The sequence below is a fragment of the Lactuca serriola genome, chromosome 4 (genome assembly GCF_051521515.1).
Source record: "Lactuca serriola cultivar US96UC23 chromosome 4, Lser_US96UC23_V15, whole genome shotgun sequence".
Taxonomy (NCBI): Eukaryota; Viridiplantae; Streptophyta; class Magnoliopsida; order Asterales; family Asteraceae; genus Lactuca; species Lactuca serriola.
The window spans coordinates 50,158,187-50,177,499 of NC_136411.1; the positions used below are offsets into that span (position 1 = coordinate 50,158,187).

Consider the following 19,313-nt stretch of genomic DNA (forward strand, 5'->3'; position numbering starts at 1 on the left):
TAGTTACATGGGGTACATTAAATCACTTGAATTAGGGTTTGCACGACGGGTTGAAGTGACATACAATGCATCGTTGTAAGAAAAAAATTTAATGAAGTTTTTTGCAGTCTTTTTGGTCTTTTTGGGGGCATGGGAAGAGAGGGATGGTCATATTTGTAACCTCCCAATTTTTAAGAAAAAACGCTTGATTTTTAATTTAAATAAAGAAGTCATTTTCATAAGGCAACATCATAAAATCATTTGTTCTAAAAGTTTACATCCCAAAAATCAGAGTATGATTATAAATACAGAATCACAAAATATGAAAGTTGTGAATATGCACATAGTCATGCCTTCGGCTTCCCACAATCATCTGGAATATCTAAAATGTTTAATCCATAACTGTAATCCAAAGCTTAGTGAGTTCCTAAAAATAGCACACACCACAATATACATACAAGCATACAAACATTGGCCTTCAGTCATGTACTGGTCCGCCCCTCATGTCTTTGGCATAAAGTTGGTCTGCCCTTAGCCTTCAGCCTATCGTTGGTCCGCCCGAGTATCTTGGCCCTTCAATTCACCACAACATATGTCGACATATATAACAAACAAACTAACAAACAATCCAACAACACACACAACTGTCTAAACTAGTCTACCTTGATGGGTTTTCTAGGTCATAAAATTATTTGCATAGCAGATTTTACATAAACACTTATGGGTACATGCACTCTAGAACTCTATGACATTTTCTCAAATTATAGCAACATACTTTATGAAAAAAAAAACTTCTATTATGTGAAATTGAAAATCATATAGTTGGAATGCATACCTTTTGCAACAATCGAATGATGCAAACAATCCTCTTGAATTCATCCTTGGAAAACAAGCACAAATAATGTGGATGTCTATAATGGTTCACACACAAACCCTAGAAAACCCTGGCATCGAAATTTAGGAGAGATAGGTGAGGAGAAATCTGAATTCTCTATGTGTTGTGTGTAGGGATATGTTTTTAGCTAGGGCATGTCCCTATTTATAGCTGTTAAAACCCTAATTTGAATAATAAAATAATAGTATTTTATCCTAATTCAAATATGTTTCTTTATCAGCTTTAGGAGGCTTCCAGAATCCTTCTAGTTCCTCCTCAAAATTGTACAGGCTTAGGAAGGTTATGGAATTGTCACTTTTGCTCGACAAGTGAACAATTCCAATTCAACCCTTGTACCTGTAATTAATTCTAAATTTAAATCTAATTAATCCAAAATTAATTTCCAATTAATTCTGATTAATTCTTAATTAAATATTAACTATTTCTGATTAATATATTAATCATACAATATATTAATAAATTAGTTTATCTCTCTCTCTTAATATCAATACAAGCTTTTTTTTTTTGTTATGAAGGCAACCCAAAAAGATTTTACTTTTATTCACTAAGAATATACCTATTTAACTATAGAAACTTGTAAAAACACGATTTCCCAACATTGCCATCTATTATATCAATTGTGGATTAATAGACAGGTGGTTTTAACAACTTACAGAGAAAACCTCACTACATAAATCCTACACTATTCTCAAAATAGAACCCTCAACCTAATCTAAAACATCTTACAAGAACATATGAAGGATTGATACAGACTGAAGAACAAACCCTAATACGTATACACAAACTGAGAATATACCAGACTGAAGAACAAACCCTAATACGTATACACAAACTGAGAGAATGAGAGAAGAGAACTCTTGATCAGATGAATGAATGATCGATCCCAGCTGTTCTGACCTTAACTATCTGGGTCACACCTGACCTGAAGATCCGTGTGCAAACCCGGATAATCTTGTGAAACATACACTTTGTCCCCTCAATATTTCATAAATGAACCTGCAAAACCTTTTAAAAAATACTACAAAATATATCTTAATTTTAAATAACAAAATGTTAGTTTGAATATTATAAAATATTCTTTATTTTAACAGCCCCCTCAAACTAACCATTTTGAAAATATTCTTTATTTGAATATTTTGAAAATAACTACTTAGAAGAAAAGGGATCAAACAAACACAGTTTATCACTAAGAAGAACTAATCTTAATCAATTTAACAATTCCTTTTACAAAATTTCCCCTTATGAAATGAACATCAATTTCAAAAATGTTTGGTTTTATCATGAGAAATTGGATTCATAGCCAATTTAATGGTTGAATCATTGTCACAAAATATATTTACAGGTACAAAAATCTTAAATCCAATATCGTATAAAATTTTCAAAACCTAAATTAATTCACATGACAATGAACTCAAAGCTCTATATTCAGACTCTGTGGATGAACGAGATATAGTGGATTGCTTCTTGCTTCTCCAAGAAACAGGAGAATCGCCAAAAAATACCACATCATTTTCTAGAGAAAAGTCTCTTAGCCCAATCAACATTTGAATATCCTTTTAACAAAAGAGAATCAGATTGAGACTTCAAATAACTAACACCTATACCAGGACTAAGTTTAAGATACCTTAACAACCTCATTGCTATTGAGTTTAAGATACCTCATGGTGATCAAGCAAAGTCCAAAAAAAATGATTTTTTCAGCTTTGAACAAACAACAATTGCATCAAATAACAGAAAACACCTTAGGCTCTGATACCATTGTTGGGTTTTATGTACTCTAACATCCCTATGGTGCACATACAACCCTAATACAGAAGTTTTCTCTAGTTATACATGCAAAATTATTTTCCAAAGCATGAAGCCTAACTAGCATACAAAATTTGATACATAAATCATAAAAACTAATTAGAAGATTACCTCTTTGTTGTAGCTTGTGGAAGCTGGCCTTTCAAGAGCGTAGCACCTCAAGCGTGATGCCTCAAACGGTTTTAAGAGACCATGAACAAAATATGAATATGAGAGAAAAGTTATGAAGCTCAAATCAGCTAGGCTTACACCTTAGGAGTCTTAGGGTCGATTTTGCAAGCTTAGAGGTTCAATATATAGTTTGGAATTCCTAGGGTTTCAATTGTTAAACCCTAATTCCCTTGGGCTTTTAAATCAATAACTCATCAGCCTTATGGACTAACACTTCATGGACTCTCACATAAACTTAGTCCATCACTAATCAATCATGGATCATTGGCGCAAACTATATGTATCACTGATTTACATAATCAGTCCCCGTTAATTTAATTAGTCTCTTTTGATCACTAAATTAATTCCAAATTAATTCTTGATCAATACAAATTAAATAATATGATTTCTCAATTAATATATTATACTTATAATATATTAATAAATCACAAATAACTTCTTTCTCAAATATCAATCCTATCAAATTGTTCTGGTGAATTCAACCCGAAATGGACCATGCTACTCTCGGGTTAAGTACATACCAATTATATTTATGAGCTTAGACACCTAATCCAACAGTATCCCACTTTCATAAGTCTAATAACTATAATTGTAGGTACGACTTCAAAATCCGATTAGCAATCGTAGCTCTCAAAAGCCGCTTGTTGAACTCTGATCTTATCAGCAACGCATCCATTCGATAAGGGATCATATATTCCTCCATTCTAGATATCGTATGGACATGAGACATGGATTATAGTCATTCTCTATGTCCATGTGTTGTTTCCCGATTTCCGATTTATGAAGAATGACTAATTGAACAAATCAAATCAGTCCAGGCTTGGCCAGGCGCTCAGGGTTGTCATCACTATATCATCGAGGGGCCCACATATATCACTTTTATCCCCTCTTAGGGTAAAAGGAACGGATAAACTTTGACTCATATTCTTGCTCTATTTACTCATCAAATCACACACAATAATATGTTTTATAACACCAAGTACTGGTGCGTTTACATATCATCAAGGTGCAACTGACTTGTAAACTGCAACTATTTGTCCCTGTTTCAAGAATATAAGATATTATCATCTCACAATCACCCGTGATGAAATCCATGAAGTGATTCAGATGAGCGTGGGTTTAATCCAATACTCAAATCTTATTACAGGAGTACTCATGAGCACTGCACTATGTCTAAACACTTTAGACAATCTACAGTCAGATTCATGACAGTCTTGCCTCAATACCTACTTCCAAAGTATAATCGATTGTGGATGGTTTGAATAATCTTATTATTCTTGAAGTCAAAATATGTGAAGTGAAACACAAGAATAATCGAATCCAATATGGTCTCAAAACTTTTGAATATAAATAAAACACCTTTTATTTAATCATCATGTTGATTATACATCATTCATTGTATAATGTTTCGATTAATCAAATTAATACTTGAATCAAAACAATAGTTATCCCATGATCTAAGCATGCACACTTTGTTTACCTATGGTCCTTACTTTGTGAAATAGATCAGTTGAAAACATTTCAATGATGCTCATTTCACAATTCCAAATCCTTGGTGTAAGAGCACCTAATTCTTGCCACTATCATGCAATGGTCCTTTTTTAATGTTGAGGTACAAAAGTCACAGAGACTTTGCCAACGATATTACAAAGTATTCATTTGGAGATTAATAACAAAACAATTCGAAGGAAGCGAAGTCTCAAATTCAAAGTACATTCCTTTGAGCATCCTTCTTGCACAAATAGATTCTTAATATCCATCTCCTATTATGGAAACATTCCCATAAATGCCATATAACAACTCATTATAAATAGAATCTTGTTTATTCATAATAATGTCAATATGGTCCATGCATTACTATACTTCCAACTACAAACGATCAATCCTTAGCGAACCTTAGATCGTCCTTGACAATTGTTTAATAACTTTAGTCATATCCGGTTCTAGTCCTTTTTCCCTCTTATCGCACTAGGCATTTGGAAAATTAGAACACATGAATATTATATCATATTCAATCGATCATATATCCGAAGCATATGGAATACGATTTATAATGTCTTACATAAAGACATGATACTTGACCAGTCTTTTGCTAAAATATTCCCTTATATAGAATTTCCAATGTTGAACTACTTCAACATGGTATTCATATATGCTCATGACTAAGCTAATTAATATTTCAATCTAAGCTTTTAGATTCGAAATAAAGTATGATTATCCTCTCCCTTATTATAGTGAAACACCTTTTCAAATTTTGCAACTTTGCAAAATTTTTAACCTTTGTTTCCTATAACCAGTATTGCTAACTTGCAACACTTCACATAATAATCATGATACCACTAGCATAACAATTATTTTGTTACTAGCATAACATTTATGCTCCCACTAGCTTTGACATGTATCCAGAAATCAACTGGACTTCTAGAAATCAATACTTATTGACTTTCATACCAAAGTTCAGATATCTTATACGAGATGCTTCGATAAGTCTTTATCTAAGCTCATACACCTTTTATTAGAAAGCTCATATGTGTCTCTAAGCTATTTCAGAACTTACAACAATAAGTCCCAAATGTTCAAACTATTTGCCATTTCTCACAATTCGAACTATGAAGAGGGATGTCGTAATCATACTCGAATTTGAGAACGCAATTAACACAACTGCTATCTCCTAAAAATCTACCTACTGAAAGTGTTTCCTCACAATCATTTTCATGAATTGGAGAGAACCATTATGTCACTTAGATTTTATGGTGTATGTGTTCCTATCCATGTGAGTCTGTCATTTCCAACCATTATCATTAGATAAGGTCTATGGCAAATTCAAACTCATATGGACCGAAGTTGTTCAATCTTAATTTCTTGCCACTTGGCAGCACAAGGGTCTACCATGTCTTCCAAGTTGTTTACCAATTCACCTATACTGGTCAATGAACTTTCACTGATCAAGGTGCTTTGTCTGATGCAAACAATTGAGAACTCATAGAACTCGCATGCATAGTCAACTTTAATTGGAACGGACACATAAACAATAATATGTCAACACAATAATATGTCAATACGATATGTTACAAACCTCAATTCGTGTGCTAGCAATAAACAATAGGCTTATTTTTTATTAGTTCTTGAAGCTATTCAAGACCTTTTAAGACTCCCACTGACCTCTTGACATATAAGACTCTCCGTCAAGAATCATTCATTGACAAACGAATATTCAAGAGTTAGTGCGGTTTTTTTTATCAAGATTAACACTTCACTCAATTGGTCTTAGTTGGTCTTTGTCTTATATAAACATCAAAACTACCAATTTTAAATGTGCAAGAGCAAGAAAACTTTTCTACCCCACATTTCATGATGTGTTACAAACCTTCTTAGGACATGTCACTCAAGACACAATTTTGGAGTATAACTCTAAAACGTCACTTTGGAACGAAGTATGACTCACCTTTTTGATTTAACTATTTCAACAATTCCCGATTCCTCTTCTTAGCCACACAAGTGCACTAAGGTGTTCTTGGAGTATCAATTGTGGTATGGTTCTATAATCATTAAGATGATCATAAAACACGATACTAAAGTACTCCCCTTTCCTTTCAGATTGGAGAAACTTTTATCTTTCTGTCTTTTTTATTCTTCTTATTCGTCCTGCTATACATTGAAACTTTTTCAATGATTCAGAATGACACTTAATCTTGTAAACATGATCATATTTACTAAACTTTTAGTAAATCATGACGAATAATCTTATTGTTCTTTGTGGTGGACCTGATCAGTGCACAACAGCGTGCACTAGATCCCCTAGTCCTTCACTTGACTCACATCTATTTGTGAACAAGGAATTAGTCTTAATTTCCCAAAGATGAAGGTTCTCATTCATCATACAATACAAGTTGCATGATTTCAAGTTTCTGTCTAACTGAAACTTTGGTGATGAGAATCTTTCCTGAATTGGTAAATTTAGACACTACCACAAAAGAAAGAATCAAATCCATTTTCCATCATTGCTAGAGTATACATAAACATCAATTTTCACAAATGCCATTGCAAGGAAATATAAGATAAAATCAAAAAATTTCTTTATTTATAAAATGTGGAAAACCATTCCTTACAATGCAAGTACATATGGAAACTATGTTTCTAAATATTCCTAAGAAATCTCTCATAACTCCCAAGTAGCAGCTCAAAAATCCGATCATCAAACCATGCGATCAAAATCCATCTCTTTGCGATCAGACTCAGCATGCTTTTCCTTTAAGCTTCCTTTCATCGATCCTACAAAACATCAAAATTTAATCTTATCACATCATGTATTAAGAATATAGAAATAGGAACTTAATAGAGTTAGATAGTGGACTTATCTGAAGCAGAGAAGCAAATAGACTCTTTTGGAATGGCGTATGGGATTATCTCGGACATGGCCTTTCTCTTATGATCAAGCTTTTTAACCATGGCCGATTTCTTTCCCTTTGGAGAAGAAACCATTTCTGAACTATCACCTTTGCCATTGTTAGGGTCCATGGAAATTTGGGATATAGATCTTTCATTCAAATTTGCTTGACCAGTGCACCAAATCATTATTAACTCAGCAACAATTAGCAAATATGTAAGATCAATAAGAGTTACGTCGTGATCTGTCATATAGTAGTCTTTAACAAACTGACCATACGAATCAGGAAGTGATTGAAGAACCAAGTCAACAACCAACTTCCTCGGGAAAGCGATACCCAACATTCCTAGCCTATCAATATGCAACTTCATCTCTAAGACGTGAGTACATGCAAAGTTTCAATCTTCGTGTTTGCTAGCCAATAGGGCTTGAGTGACCTTGAACTTTTCAAGTTGACGAACATGTGGGTCAAGGAGAATTATTTGAAGGAGGTGGAGGAAGTGAAGTATGATTTCTAGGAACATCATCTTCGTGAGGAAAGCTTTTTCCAAAAGATTCAGGAAGACCATAGTTGTCAGAACTAGACATCTACCAGGAAGAAATTCAAGTTTAGTTGAATTAAGTCCTTAATATAACTCCCAAACGAAATATTAAGGCTAGGACCCAACACAACAATTCACAATTCAGAGGAGGGATGCCGTAATCCAATTGCAAACTATTTGTTGGTAGGTAAATGACGATTTACCAATTCCACCACGAAAACAAAATTTTAAACGAACTAAGTTTTAAATGGAATTCCTAGATCTTTTGAGATTCATTGAACTTTTCAATGGCATGTTTAATCTTGATTATGCCCTTCAAGTTTGTGACTAGGATATCGAGGATCACAAACAAGGTGTGAATAACCATGGAAATTAGCTTGGTACTCTCGAAGTCATTTATCACCTAATCAATGTGTCGGTTAACCACACACGCTCCATTGATCTATGACAAACTATAAGCTACCCATTTCCATCCTTTATTAGTCCACATTAATGTGTCGGTTAACCACACACGCTCCATTAACTAACCAATAAGGTGCAATGTGCAATTTTATGGGTTAGCATCAAATTCACATTTTTCCTAAAGTAACTAAGATTGAGAATTTATAAAGTGTTTAGTTACTTTGTATTTCATTATACTTTTAGTGAGGATTTAAATGTCCTATCAACCCCTTCAGCTAACGACCCTCCACTAGTCAAGAGTGCGGTGGGTAAAAATGGATACCCAATGACGATCATTTTACAGGCCGCTTCCTTAAACACCCCTTATAGACCGGCTTCGTGAATGAGACCTACTGACGGTAAGACTGACTTTTAACTTATACATATATAATATATTAGACTTCCTTAAAAAAGCTTTTGAGTTCCAAAACTTGATGACAAGTTTTGTAACCTCTCAAAACAATTTAGATCAAATTTAAACTAATAATATAATATAATCATATATATTTATCTTTTGTCAATTTGACCTAATGCAACTTTTGTATCAAAATAATTTCACATCAAATTCTAGAAACAATTAATTTATCACATAAACAAATAACTATCTCAAAAATTTGACAAGATAATCACGATTCAAAATTTACAAATAATTAGTTTATCATATAATTTAGTAATTATTTTAAAATTTGACCATTATCTTTTAATTTAGATGAGGATAATTATTTTCATAACATAAAAATTGAACTTTTATCAACAAAACAACTTATAGTAATTATCCAAATCCAAATTAAACCAAGAAATTCGAAAAATCTGTCAGACCCGTCACCAACTCGTGGTGATCAGGTAGAGTCCAGTAAAATGATATTTTCAGCTTTGAACAAATAACAATTGCATCAAATAACAGAAAACACCCTAAGCTCTGATACCACTGTTGATTTTTATGTACTCAAACATCCCTATGGTGCACATACAACCCGAATGCTTTGGATCTAAGTTTTCTCTAGTTATACATGCAATATTATTTTCCAAAGCATGAAGCCTAATTAAATAATATGATTTCTCAGTTAATATATTTTACTTATAATATATTAATAAATCACAAATAACTTCTTTTCTCAAATATCCATCCTATCAAATTGTTCAGGTGAATGCAACCCGAAATGGATCATGCTACTCTCGAGTTAAGTACATATCAATTATAGTTATAGGCTTAGACACTTAATCCAACAACAAAGAATTTAACAACTTACAAACTTTGTTGTCATTCTTACTGTGACATCTAGGAGGTAAAGTCATATAGTGATATGTGCATATTTAGTTATATATTTTGTGTAGTGTCACACCCCCAAACTAGAACGGCGGAAACGTTTGGGGGCGGAGGACGTCATATTCAGTATCATAACAATTTAATAGTAAAGAAAGTACACACCACCAATACATATATTTGAAAAGTTTACATGATTGTTGTCTATTACATGTTTAAGAATCAACTACTGCATGATGAGTTCAAAAGATGACATTAACACCAGAGCGTTAATCTCCAAAAGTAGTTGCTAACCTTGCTTAGCGGTTTCTTGAGAATACAAGTTATTTCAAGAAAAAGTGTCAACAATTAAGTTGGTGAGTTCATAAGTAGTGTTTTGAGAAAATGTATGCCATTCGAAAGTTCATGTTTGTTTTCTAGAAAATCCCTTATTTTCTTATAGATGTATGCAATGAGTATGAAAGATCGTTGTATGAATTGTAAATAGTTGAACCAGGAAAATCCCTTATTTTCCAACTGTGAATAGCAGCCTTAAATGTCCAAGACCATAAAATGTAAGCAACTATAACATGCTTAAAAAGATAGAGGTATTGTTTTATATAATAAAACTATATGAAGATCGAGCTTGAAAAATATGAAAAATAACATTAATAGTTACTTTCCACCGAAATCATAATACCATAATAATTGTCAATCCGGTGAGTTGTTATAACCATACTATCATAGTTTTGCCTGTGGCGACGTTCTTCAGGCATCGAAATATTATGACACTTGTCACCCAAAGTACTGTAGCTAACAGTCAGGATGTGGGATCATTAGTCCCGTATAGATCTATACACACTTATCACGTTCTCCAAACGGGAGATTCTGGTTATAAACATGACTTTTGTTGGTACCTTTAACAAAAGGTAGAGTGAAGACGAATCGTCTCACGAATTCTCAACTAAGTCGCGTATTGATAATGATGAGTTTATATGCAATGATTATACTTTTTAACAATGTTAACAAAGGCATAATTCGAGTTTTCTTGAATGCATAAAATAGTTTAACAAGAGTGGTTACCCTTGATATAATGCATTTGTATAGATGAGATTCGTAATAGTATAGTTTTGTTTCATCCTATAAGGATAAGACCATGTAAAATGTGTTTTGCATGCTTAACAATTCCATTTTTATAGATAAGATAATCACATGCAAAGCATAGCAAAACTTTCCATATTTGCACTCGGAATTAACCGGTTGTTTACTTGTATTCTCCCCCGTAATATGTTCAAAACATTTATAAAACATTTAAAAGTGTAGAAATGGGGGTATGACCTCACTTGGTTGAGGTGGCGGTTTGAAGAAAACGAGACTTGACTCGTGCAGCAATTCGACTAGAAAGAAGTCGATTTCTCGGGAATCTCAGGGGCGTCGGGACTCTCGTCGTGTTCCAGGAGTGTTACCGGGGCTTCGGGGTGGTTTAGAGGGGCTTAACAGAGAGTAGAAGTAGGAGAGAGGATAGGAATGAGCAGCCAAACTCGGAAAGCTTTGATTTCTATTTATAGGGTCATTTTTGGGGTCTCACGTCGTGAACCAAACTTATTCACGTCGTGAACTTGGTCGTCACTGCATGTGTCATCGCAAGTTGGGTCTGACAGACTCCAGGAGGCGTCAGCACTGAGTTCACGTCGTGAACCTCTGTTCATGTCGTGAACTCTGACATAGTGTTAGGGTTTGCGCGCTGAACTTCAGAAATTCATAGCTTTCGTATATGAACTCCATTTTTGACGTTCTTTATATCGACGCGAAGCTGAGATTATGATCTATAACTCTCGTTTAGACTTCGTCGGCTAATTTTGACTTTAAATTTTATTATATTTATTTTTAGTCGGTCAGGACTAGAAAACTCCATCAAAAATCCATAACTTCTCCCTACGATGTTCGTTTTCGTCTGTCTTTTTACCGTTGTACTACTATTGTTGAGATCTTCGATTCTCATTTAGATTGCATTGGCTAAAAGTCGCTTGATATCTATTTTGAGTTTTTAGTTGTCTACTGCTATGTCTGAAACTTCGAAAAATCAAAACTTCCTCATACAAAGTCAGATTTGAGCGTTCCTTTTGTGTACGTTTATGGTTTAATGATATCTACAACTTTAATATAGATACCTAAGGTTGAAAAATATTTTATTGAAATTTCGTATTTTACCCTTAACAGTATTATACCGGTTTTGTTGCAAATCTTCGATTGGTCATAACTTCTTCGATTTAACTTGGATTTCAGTGTTCTTTATATTTTTGGAACCCTTGTTACGATATCTACCACTTGGTATATCCCAATTATGGTTTTATAGAAGTTAAATTTTGACCCTAATTTCGTTGGTGTTACATGTAGAATCTCAATACTTTATGGCTATTTTATTGCAATTATTGAAAAAAAGGTAATTAATTATGTTTAGATTGTATTTTCAACCTAAAAGACGAGCTCGGAAGCAAAAGGAAGTAGGAATAGCAATCGGAAGCTCGGGAATTAAAGAAAGAAGAAAAAGAGTCAAAAACATGAAGAACTCGGCGAGTTGGACACTTACTCGACGAGTAGACACAAACAATTGCGAACCATCAAGTACCTTACCGCACACAGATTTGAAGTGAGGGACTCGGCGAGTCGATCTATGGACTCAATGAGTCGCCCCTGTTTTCAGAACCTATATAAAGGGCATAAACTCACGAGACAATGACTTTTCTTTGGAACCCTTGAAGACTGAATTGCGATTGAGAGTGCTACTAGAGCTCTGGAAACCGAGGATCAACCTTAGCATTCAATTTTGAGGAGATCGAAAGGCACAACCTTATTCTCTTTTCTTTATCTAGTGTTTTCATCATGTTTAAATCATTAGTTTTAGTTTGTGATATATTTTATACTAAGATTATGAGCTAAAAGCTCGTTGCTTTTGTTTATGGTAGACGAACTTATAATTATGGTTTGAATTTTATGGCTTGGATTATTTAATTTGGTAAATTTATCTTTGTTAAGCTTGTTGAAGATCCTTATGTGTTGACAATAACTATTTTATGTTAATTATCAAGTATATTAAGTTGCATGAACATCTCTTAATTGCTTGTCTCGTATAATTTATGTGAAAACAATGTTATATGCCTAGGAATATTGAACATGAAACTAGGGGTTAATTAGAAAATAGGTAAGTCAATGTGTGAGCTTATGTGAAGAACCACCATACAAGAAGTTAATTGAATTAGTAATTTAATTAGCTAACTACAAGTCTTACTAAACCCGAATCAATAAACTAGGAAATTCATTAGTTTAACCAATTGGCCACTATTTGAATTGATTTGTTTTCTAAGGATTAGTAATAGTGAACATGAACCTAATTACATTAATCGGTAGCCAATGACAAATTAATCCATTGCACGTGCCATAAAATCAACCATAGGAATAAGTAAGTCGAACCTGAGTAGAAGTCTCCTTTATTATTGAATTTAGTTGATTTTTATTTGCTTAGCTGTTAATTGCTTTGTTTGAGTGTTAGTTAATTGCTTAAGTTTCTAGTCTTGCAAAACTAGAGAAAACTTCTTTTCTTTTATTATTTGTTTTTTTAGATAATTCTAGTAGTTAGTTTACTTACCGTTCCCTGTGTTCGATACCCTACTTGCATAACTATACCACCAATTGACAGGTACATTGCCTTTTGTGTGTTTAAATTATTAAAAAAAGTAGGACTAAAACTAGTCCAATAATCACACATCATATAGACATCCTCTTCAAGAGAGCCATATAAAAAAGCATTTTAATGTCAAATTGGTACAAATTCCAACCATAGTTAACAACTAAGGTAATAACCACACGAATATAACAATTTTGGCTACATGAGCAAAAGTCTCCTTATAGCAAATGCCTGCCATTTTATTATACTCTTTAGCTACATGACGAGTTTTATACCTTTCTATTTCACCATTTTCCTTGTATTTAATTTTATAAATTCAGTGACATCCAATAGGCTTTCTATTCTTAGGTAAATCAGTTATGACCCAGATATTATTTCAATATAGCGCTTCCATTTCTTGATTCACAGCCTTAATCCATTCAGGACTAAGGGAAGCCTCATAATAAGACTGAGGTTCAACAGTTTTGTCAAGGTTGGAAACAAAACATTTATTATCAAAAATTAAATTGGAGTAATAAAGAGTTTTTTCAATTCCATATATATATATATATATATATATATATATATATATATATATATATATATACCTTCTATAACATAATCACTAAACCTAGATGGAAGACAAGTTTCTCTCCTACTTTCCTCAGTCTTGACAACAGAACTACGACCAGACCCATCAGATAAAGGCACATTGGACCCTTCAAATCTTAAACTAGCATCTTTTTCTCCTCCTGTAGGACCTGTTTTATTAAGATTCAAATGAGAACTAGCACCATCTAACTGATGATCCCGTCTCTAAGTTCTATTAGAAACACCATCATCAACAAAAAATTTAGAATGTATAGGATCATCATAGGAAAATGAATCAACCCTACTAGAACCATCACCAGGTCTACTAAAAACAGGACTTTGCATTTTGAACGGGAACATAGACTCATAGAATTTAACATCCCTGGAAACAAACATATAATTTGAATCACGAAGCTTTGTATCCTTTCTTTTCTAAAGAGTAACCCATAAAAACACACTTTTCAGATTGAGCAAAAAATTTATCATTATTATTTAAATTAGTAGAGAAACAAACACAACCAAATACACGAACATTATCAAAATTAGGAGACCTCTTATAAACCAACTCATAAGGAGATGATCCTTTTAAAACATAAGGAGTTTTATTAATCAAAAATATTGATGTAAGAATAGCATCACCATAGTATTTTAATGGAACTCCTGATTGAAACATCAGAGATCTTGTAGCATTGAGAATAAACTTGTGTTTCCTTTCCACAACTCCATTATGTTGTGGAGTGTATCTCACACCCCCAGACCAGAACGGCGGAAACGCCCGGAGACGGGTGACTTCATTGTGTAGTATCATAATAATTGCATATAAATGAAACATAGCAAATCCAAACATCATACATTGATATCAAACTTACATTGTTTTACATCATGTTTATGTTCTCAAATTTTACACAAAAGAAACATCAGTAAGTAATTCCCAAAACACAGCAAAATAATCCGGAGTCCGCGATCCAAAACCTGCTAATTGGTTTCCTGAGAATACAAGTCATTTGAAAAGCGTCAACATAAAATATGATGGTGAGTTCATAAGCATTCGTGTAAAACTTCGCTGATAGTTTAGAAATCTAAAAAATCCAATAATTTCTTATCAAAATAGTTGTAAGTCTTGTTTCAAATCGAGTATAGTTGCATTTGTGTCTTAATTCGTCGTTTTAGAAATCGTATAAAATCATGTGGAAAAGGTCTCATTTGAGGTAATCAAAACATAGTTGATTGTAAACCAAAGGTGAAATTTGTATAAATACATTTCTAATATATTCTAGTGAGTCGTTATAACCATACTAATATGACAGAGTGTCTGTTATGACGTTCTTCAGGTGTCAGTTTTGTTTAAGACATTTGTCACCCTAGACTAGTCGGTCAAGCTGTAGCGAACAACGAAGGTGCGGGGTGTCAACCAAGTATAGATCTATACATAAATTCCCGCTCCCCCTCCAGGAGACTCTGGTTATAACTCTTACAGGACATTAAGCGTACACTATTATTTATAAATATATGTACTGTGAAGATTTGTCTTACTAGAATACTAACACCCTTTTGAGCAAATCGTTGAAATCCATTATTGATTAAATAAATAATAATAATTATATTCGTTGACTAGATATTTCGTTTCGTTTCGTTTGTTGGAATTAATCCACTTTGAATATTTATCAAAGTGACCCAATATTATCTATGTCGGGAACATAGGCCTTCCCTTTATAAACTACTAGTGAGAACCAATTTGTCAAAAGATGTCAAGTTAGATTGGTATAAAACTATGACTTGTATGAAATTATGACAACATCTTTATGACATGTAAATATTTCTGTCATAAGGGTTCTATTTGTATATTTTCTTAATGAAATTATTTATATCAAGATTTTATAAATAATCACTAATAGTTTGCAAAAAGTTGTTAATATGGCATAAAGGTCCAAATTTCGAAAATTCAAGAAATAGTGTCAATTTATCAAGGTCTATTTCAACAACTTTCATTTCTAGGCATGAAGACATGGCATAAGGGAGTATGTTGGACACAACCAAACATTTGGGAGGTTCTTTGTAAATAGAATATCCTTTATGTGGTGATTAAAATATACTCCCAACTTCATGAGATTTGTAAAATCCCACATGTATGAAAAGTCATATTGAAATAATAATATTTTAATACACACATTTAACATACCACTACATGCAATTATCCAAAGATTTAGACAAGATTTGACTTGTATTCTTCCCCAAAAACAATAAAAACTTTGAAAAAGGTGGTTTCTTTGAACTTGCTAGGTGATTTGAAGAAGTGTTAAGGAGCTTCCAAGTTCCAACACTTGAAAGGTTTCTTTGAACTTTAGAAGATCCCAAGAATAATTATATGTGTAAATATAATGAAATCCTAGGAATGATGTGGAGAATCACAAATAAAAGAAGATGAAATACACAAAAGAAATCTGGGAATTTTCCTTGAAGGAGTGGGACTTGAGGTTTGAATGAGTTGAGAGCACTCTTAGAAGTTTACTGGATGTGAAAGTGAGAGGTGGAATATGGGGAGAACTGTTGTACAAGGCTTAGTTATCCATGGACATTTTGTGTTTAACTGGGATTTACATGGAAAATGAATGATTTACATCACATCACAAGGTCAAACCCTTTATCTAGTTAGGATCCCTTAAAAAAAATCTTGGGTATTATTTTATATAAATATGTTTAAAATAATTAATTTTGGCATAAAATGGGGTTTAAGGGGGTCTAAGAGATGAAAAATACGAGTTTTGAGGTACTCCCGACGTCAAAATATCCTAAATTGAAGAAAAAGTCCGAAATGGACAAAAATCTGGTGTAGCCTTGTTCCTGCGAGGGTCCGAAGTGCTTAGGGGAGTTCCGGAGCCTCTTAGCAAAATTCGGAGTCAATTGGGTAATTTCCGAAGCCACATGCTCAGTTCTGGAGTATTTCCCTCGGATCCGGAGTCAGGTGCGAATTCAGTAGGTCCGGACTGAGGTGTGAAGCTGGCTAGAATTCCGAAGCAAGTCCTAAGCGAGGTCCTTCCGGAGCAGGCGAGGAGATCCGAAGTAGGGGAGGTTTCGAGATACGATTCCTCTTGGTTCCTCAGAAGGCATTCCGGACTAAGAGGGTTCCAGACCAAAAGGGTCCTTTTGGGTTTTCTCCCTAGGTTTTGAGTTGTTTTCGACTAAGGAAGGTACATAGAGAGATTTGAGAGAGAATTTGAGATATATGGAGAGATAGGGGCGAGATTTCATATACTTGGAGAGATTTAGGAGAGATTCGATATATTTGGGAGAGATTTCATATACTTGGAGAGATTTGGGAGAGATTCGATATACTTGGAGAGATTTGGGAGAGATTTCATATACTTGGAGAGATTTGGGAGATTTTCGATATACTTGGAGAGATTTGGGAGAGAGAGGGATAGAGTGGGAGAGATTTAGAGAGACTTTGTATGGGGCCTTTATTAATGTTTTTCTTCGTAGAGCAAGGACCTTAGACTTAGTTACACCTTATTTTGAGTGTTATACACCCCCGAAGGGAACGTAATAGTGTTTTATAGAGTTTTTACTTCCCTTATCGTGATTAGGATCTAGAATTTTTGAGCATTTGAACTTTCAAGTGATACTTCGCATTAACATTTAGAGTCATACATTAGTAACATAAGGTAATCCCTAACATATAAACACTAGTTGAGTTGACCAGATTAACCCGTTGAACTTGACTTAACTTTGACTTGACCGGGAATTTGGCGGTTGCCACAGTGTAAACACAAGTCTGATGAAAAATCCCATTATTATTATCAATAAAAGTTTTAAAATGAGAATTTATAAATTCAGTTCCATGATCAGTTCTTATGGTTTTAATAACAAATTGAAACTGATTTTTTTAACATATTAAAGAATGTAACATAATCTTGAAAAACTTCTTCCTTAGACTTAAGAAGAAAAACCTTAGTAGCCCTAGTGAAATCATCCACAATAGTCAAGAAGACAAAAACCTCCTACACACTCCATTTGATATGGTCCCCACACGTCTAGATGAATAAGCTCACCAAGAAACTTAGTAACATGATGACTATTATGAAAAACATCCCTAGTCTGCTTAGAGTTATGAAAAATCTCACAAGGAGGTAATGAATCATTATTAAACTGAAGTTTATTTTTGAGAAAGTTTAAATCTTGGTCAGCAAGATAACCAAGTCTACTATGCCAAGTAAACTTAGATATACAACATACATTTTTTGAGATAGAGGATCTACTGCCTTAAATATAAGGATCAAGATAATAAAGACCCTAAATTGATTACCAGTCTTTCCACCGTCCCCTTGGACTGTGAATCCTGAATATGAAAGTTATGTTCATTAAAAACAACTTCACATTTTCCGTCTTTACACAACTTATGAACAAATAACAAACTAACATTAAAATCAGGAACAACAAATACATCAAAGAAAGTAAGAGAATTTAACAATTACATGTTTCCAATTTTATTTATTTGAGCAGAAGGCCCATTTGGATGACTAACCCTTCGGTTTAACCTAGAAACATTACCTGAATCTTGACGATGTGACTCAAAACTAATCATATGTTGACTAGCTCCAGAGTCAACAACTCATTTATAACAACCATCATTAAGAAAATAGTTACATGAAATACCAACCATGTTGGCATTGACAAACGTTTCCAAACCTTGCTTATTTTCACCAATAAGACTGAGAAACTTAGCATATTGCTAATTAGTAAAAAAACGACAATCATTATAGTTATCACTAGTTCTAGACCTAGGAAATTCAGTTTGAAAAACAGAAGTTGAATTACTAGAAAAACTTTTGTTTTGATTATTAACTTTAGATCTTGGCTTATAGTCATTTGGATACCCTATTATTTTGAAACTTTTGTTAACAGAGTGAACCTTAGATTTAGATTTTTTCTGATCAACAAATTTAGATACATAAGCGGAAAACGAGGTTTTAGAACATGAGCTCAAAGAATTACAACTACGTCTTTTGTTATATTCCTCACGATATGCTAAAGAGAAAGCAATTTTAACGGAGGGAAGAGGTTCCATTAACAAAATGTGACTTTTAACTTGATTATAAGACTCATCTAACCCGCTCAAAAATTGCATTATTTTCATAAGATTTGAATGATTATTAAAACTTTTAGCAGCTTCACAAGTACACTTAGTAATATTAGTTAATCCATCAAATTATTTCCAATAAGAATCAAGTTTGCTAAAATAATCAGACAAGGACAAACTACCCTGAATGAGAGAATTAATCTTCTGATGAACATTGAAAATAACAGAACCATCCGTTTTATGATAAGTTTCAGACAATTCATATTATAAATCATGTGCACTTTCTGAGCAGACATGAGTAGCATACAAATTTTCATAAATAGAAGAATCCAAGAACAAGTGATAGCATTAGCATGTTCCCATTTAGACTCTTTAATGGGATCATTAATAGGTTTAGGAACAATTCCATCAGTAAAACCAAGTCTATTACGAGCCTTTAAAACTCTAACCATAGAACTGCGCCATATCCTAAAATTTTCAGTTCCTAACAGCTTGAAACTCATGACACTAGTAACAA

At 33.4% G+C, this 19,313-nt stretch overlaps 1 protein-coding gene across 2 annotated transcripts in view; it reads right to left on the reverse strand.

The window, feature by feature from the left end:
- Positions 1 to 14,550: 14,550 nt before the first annotated feature.
- The window catches only part of LOC145101543 (uncharacterized), a 110,310-nt gene continuing 105,547 nt past the window's right edge, over positions 14,551 to 19,313 (reverse strand). For both annotated transcript variants that reach the window (XR_013705705.1, XM_079038751.1), the window contains one exon: positions 14,551 to 14,706. The gene's annotated coding sequence lies outside the window, so the exon portion shown is untranslated. The remainder of the gene's footprint in view (positions 14,707 to 19,313) is intronic.